Genomic DNA, 5,189 nt, shown 5'->3' with positions numbered 1-5,189 from the left:
ATATATATATATATATATATATATATATATATATATATATATATATATATATATATATATATATATATATATATATATATATATATATATATATCTCTTATCACACAGCGGGCGTACAGCTCTCTGAAGTTGTCAGCGTATGTTTAATCAAGCCAGAGGGTGACTGACCATCTGGTCAAGTTCTGATTTCCAACTTTCCAGCTGAATCAGGTCGTTTTAAACTGGACAGCATGTGACAGGGGCTCTGGCTCACATCACTCCCTTTTCTTTCAATCACAAGGTAAACCCTGTAAGACAACCTTTAAGTGTACATAATATGATCTATCCGCTGACAGTAATACAAATTTAGGAGGTGTCGTGAGATTAAAAAGCCAAAAAAAAGGGGCAATTATCTATTGTTGCAGTTTGCTGACAAAGAACACAAAGAATAAAGTTATTAGACCAGGATGGTGTGTTTTAATAGTAATAAATAGTTTTAGGTCATTGTCTGCCAAACAGTGGCTGGAAATGGGCACCGTTTCTGTTCTAACATCATTTTATTTATGAGTTAATAATAAAAGAAAGATGTTGGGCGTGTTACCCTTCGCGAGAAAGTTGGGTATGTTACACTTCGCCTGTGTACTGTTACATATTAGCTATGAACAAACAACTGGAACAAACTGTGTCTTATAAAGAGCGTGTCCGCGTTTACGGCACAAATCTGGATAAATCTGAGACGCGTCAGTCAGCCAACAAACACGCCATTCAAGCTAAAAAAAGTGAATAACTCTGGTCATTAATTGATTCAAGCATGCCTTCATAAAATATCTGTGCCCTTTCACATTTATCAACTGACTTCAAAGTGGAAAAACAACAAATCGCTATGAAGAACAAAAAACCATAGCTAAGGCTTCGTTCACACTGAAGACAAACGCGACCCAATTCAAATGTTTTTGCGCCTATGGGACACACATCGGATTTTGTCATGGTAGTGTGAACGTGACAAACAATTTTTTTCACATCCGATCCAAGTCTTTTCTGTGTGTGGTGCTGAATTAGATACAAATCCGATGTTTTTCAAAGTGTGACTGGTCATGTCAGATGAAAGTCCCACCAGTCTTGGCTCCACGCATGCTTCTGCACAGAGGCAGCAGCCTCAGCCCCCAAAAAAGGTTGTCGTTAACATTTGTGCTCTTTTTTCCTCTCAGTCTTCTTTTATCTTTACCCATTTGGATGTACAGTTTGCCCCGATTGGACAGCAACATCAAAATCAATCCACACATGCCAACACTCGCAGCGTCCATATTTACTTCTGTAATCTCAGCATGCGGAGCGTGACGTCATATCTTCTTCTGCGCATGAGGGTCATTTCGGAAACTGGAGACTGTTCACAATAGAGCCTGATGGAGGGCGCATTTAAAATGGGATGACCAAGCAAAAAAAAATCTGATTTGAGCATTAAGACCTGCAGTGTGAATGAAGCCTAAAATTCTGCCAACAGTGGCTGCACTGGAAACAAACTGACATGTGTTAATAAATCAATTTATTACACATAATAATTTCAATCATTATTAAGTATCGGTGTATTGGGCCATCGGAAACAACAAAGGTCAAGGCGTGCTGAGAGCGGTGTTTTGCACAAATGGTTGGTAACGTATTAAAGACATGGAAGATCAGGGAGATTACAAAAAAAAAAAAACAACCTGAACCACATTGTGACAACCGGATATCTGGGACATGCTGCTCCATGTTCAGTCAGCTTAACCAGTTCAAGTGATGTTACAGAATGTGAGGTGTTTGTAAGGAAGTCTTCTCAAACACTGGTGACTAAGGGAGTGATTTCATGAACAATAACACAATAAATACAATAAATGCACTGCAGCTGTAAAGTCGAACGGTTGCTGCTTTCCTCTTTATACCTCTCCTTATCCTGCTCAATAAGACTGACCTTTGGTCTTCTGCCTTCCACGCCTTCGCCAAACTTCAATATCCTGGGTCTCAGTTAGTAATTACTCTAAAAGCCAGCCAGCATTAAATCTGAAGCTCTTTCTTCACGTGAAAGCACTTGGCACCTTGGAAAAGGTGACAGGAAGTTTCCTCTAAGGATTGATGAGCAAGTAAAAAAATGTAAAACTCTTTAACAATAATTAAATAAGCAAATCCCTTCAATAACACTAAATGTTCACTAAAGATGATCTGTGATTTGTTAGAAGACCTAGACAAAACATTCCTGTTTTAAATCATTTTAGATGTTTTTTATAGTTAAGGATGTGTCCAATAAGGCTTTTTAATCTATTTTTTTATTCTTGACACTAATCAGAGTTAAAATAAGATATGGGGGTACTAAATTATGAACCAATATTTACATTTTTCAACAGCTAATAGTTGGAAACTAAACACTATAAGGACATTAAAATGATTAGAATGCTTTTTCCCTTTATTATTCATTATTACAAAGTGCAGCATTGCAATTCTAGTATACCTGGAGAAGAGTAGTTTAAAAACCATCCCCTGAAATAAGCACTAAAGACAAAATGCTAATTGTTTTGTAGCGACATTAACCACAGTGTTGAATGTAAAGACACCGAATGGAGCAAGAAGAGTGATCATCTCCTGCTTTATGAGAACATGTTACAGTGTTACAGACCCTCACACTAACCAATCAGAAAACACCTTGATTGAGACGATCCCACAAGTTGAAACAGCAATGAGACGCCCCTAATTTAGAATCATGACGCATTAATGATGATCATGATAGCAAAAATCACTGCCTTAATCTTTTATTTAGTTGCTTTAAAGGAGGGAACCTATGTGCTGTTTAATGGACAATCTCAAGGTAGCCTGTTGACAGGGGAAAATATTAGATCAGGGCCAAAACTTCCTGTTTTACGTTTAAAAAAAGTCCTCATAAAAACGATTCAACACTACTACAAATTGACTACCAAGAGAAATAAAAACCTGAAGCTACAAAAATGCTGTCCTTGCTAAAAAGATTTAGCATTTTCAGGCACAGCTATCCGTTTGCCTAACAACTAATGCAAATCTATTTAGTTTTAACAGCAAATATTATAAACGTTTTTTTTCTGCAATGGGTGAAATTGAATCTGAAGCTCCACTTAGCTTCTCCAGGCTTTGAAGCGTGAGAACCCGTTCCTTTCCTGTCCAACCTTACTGTTTTCATCACTCTCACGCCGTCTTCTCCTGCTCAGAGCAAAGGAACGTACAGTATTTTGTACAATACCTGCCAGCGCACAACAAGCACAAGCAGCAGCTCCTGGCATGACAGATATGCGCAAACATTTTTAGAAAGTTTTACATCACTACGCTAAGTTCTGCTATTATTACCGCTTAAGATCAATGCAAAGTTTGTGGTCTTAAGCCAGTTCATTACAACATACTGTGTACACTGCGTGAGCTGTGTACACTCCAGTCTGTCTAAAGTTGAAGCAAAGCCGGTCTAACTGGAAAACGAGGACAAAATTAAAAATACTTTTACTTTGTTGACTTAACTATTAGAACTTCAAGATGATTTTTTTAACAGTCATGCTGTGGCTGTACTGCAAGGTATTGATAAAGCTGGTCAAAATGGAAGCAAGCATGTTGTTGACAGATATAAGTATAAAGGAAATGGAGAGTGGGAGTTAAAATGTATATATTTAAATGCCCAGCAACGTGAGTTTGTGATGAAGAAACTTGCACCAAATTATTTTTTCTTTCTCTACAATGAGCTGCACAGGACTTATTTGCAAGTCACTGGTCATGGGGGCCTGACAAAACAATGTGACCACGACAAACTTCCCCTTTTTCAACTTAACAGAAACACCCATTCTGGTGACATCTTATGACACCAGTGTCACAGACACAGCTTGTGAGAACTTCTGTTACACCCAAAAAAAAGAAAAAAAAAAGTTTCTGAGCAATGCAGCAACCAGTGCAAGTGGGATACACTGCTGCTCTAACACCCATCTATGGACACCAATAAAGAATGCAGGTGTTGGGTGCAGAGGGGGCTGTCAGTCAGGCAGGGGTCCCTGGGGTGAACAGAAGGCAGGCGGTGGTGTCGCTCAGCCATGACCAGAGCACAATGACCAGGGCCTGACCCTTCAGGCCAACCATCACACACATGCCAGCAACCGTGACACTCGCGGGGTGGGGGCTTGGCCCTGACAGGAAGTTAAGTGGACTATAGATATATGCATCTACTTAAATAAAAGAAAATAATAATAAAATTGTAACTGTAATACACTGACTTAAATCAAACCAGCAACTGGTGTAAACTTTCATTTAACCACTGCAGGACTCAAACTTGCTCTCTGTCTTTTTCCCCCCTCAGAATCATTCCTTTTCAAAAAGATATTTCAGTGAAACTTGAACAGAGGAAAAAAAAAAAAAAAAATCCCACATGCAAAGTTTACAGAGGGTTGGTGGAGACAAAGGCTGGCCTCCACACCCCTCGCTGGGAGCCCACAGTCAACTGGACACACAATTGAGAGCGGAAGCAGATCAGCTGGCCTTGGCATGCTGAAAAGGAGGAGGGGGGTCGGGTGGGATGAAAGAGATGAGCCCCCGATTCCGAATTATTCAAAGTTATTCTGCTGGATGACTGACTTCATTTCCGACCAAAGCAGGAGAGAAAGACAGTGGGAGGGGGTTAGGACAGAAACAAGGTGGAGGACGAGGTGGCAGTAGAAAATTTTCTATTCTCAAAAAACATTTTGTTTAAAAAAAAAGTATATAATACATAAAATGCAAACAAGTCTTGCATAAAACTTTGAGAACTGGACTAAAAACCAATCGACTGAGAATGATCATATCCATCTTGATATATCTGTGAATTAAATTCAGCCTGCTTGCAAATGAAAACACACATTTTCAGAAGAGAAGAGAAGGAGGAATATAGGAGCATGTGCAGATCAGGCAGCCAGTTGCTCCAGTGTGTGGTGGAGAAGGGGGATCCTGGGACAACCATTTCCTAAGTGGACAAAGTGACCGTTTGTCTGCTGCTCTGGCCCATGGCTCACTGGGCTCCACCGTGCAATTATGCTTTGCTCCTGTCTCAGCCTTGGGCTTTCCACCCCAAAGGGGAGTGGTGGAGAGGAGTGCAGAGGTAAGGAGGGGGCTGGGATGGAGGGTAGAGGGGAACTGAAAGAAAGACAGAAGGAGAAGGAAGAGAAGGAGCACAAGAAGAGAGAGAGAGAGAGGGGGGGGGG

At 40.1% G+C, this 5,189-nt stretch overlaps 1 protein-coding gene across 1 annotated transcript in view; it reads right to left on the bottom strand.

Annotated features, from left to right (window-relative positions):
* spred1 (sprouty related EVH1 domain containing 1) overlaps nt 1-5,189 on the bottom strand; it is a 30,821-nt gene that overhangs the window by 18,316 nt on the left and 7,316 nt on the right. The window lies entirely within an intron of this gene.

This window comes from Kryptolebias marmoratus, linkage group LG10 (genome assembly GCF_001649575.2).
Source record: "Kryptolebias marmoratus isolate JLee-2015 linkage group LG10, ASM164957v2, whole genome shotgun sequence".
NCBI classification, from domain to species: domain Eukaryota; kingdom Metazoa; phylum Chordata; class Actinopteri; order Cyprinodontiformes; family Rivulidae; genus Kryptolebias; species Kryptolebias marmoratus.
This window is presented reverse-complemented; position numbering and strand designations above follow the sequence as displayed.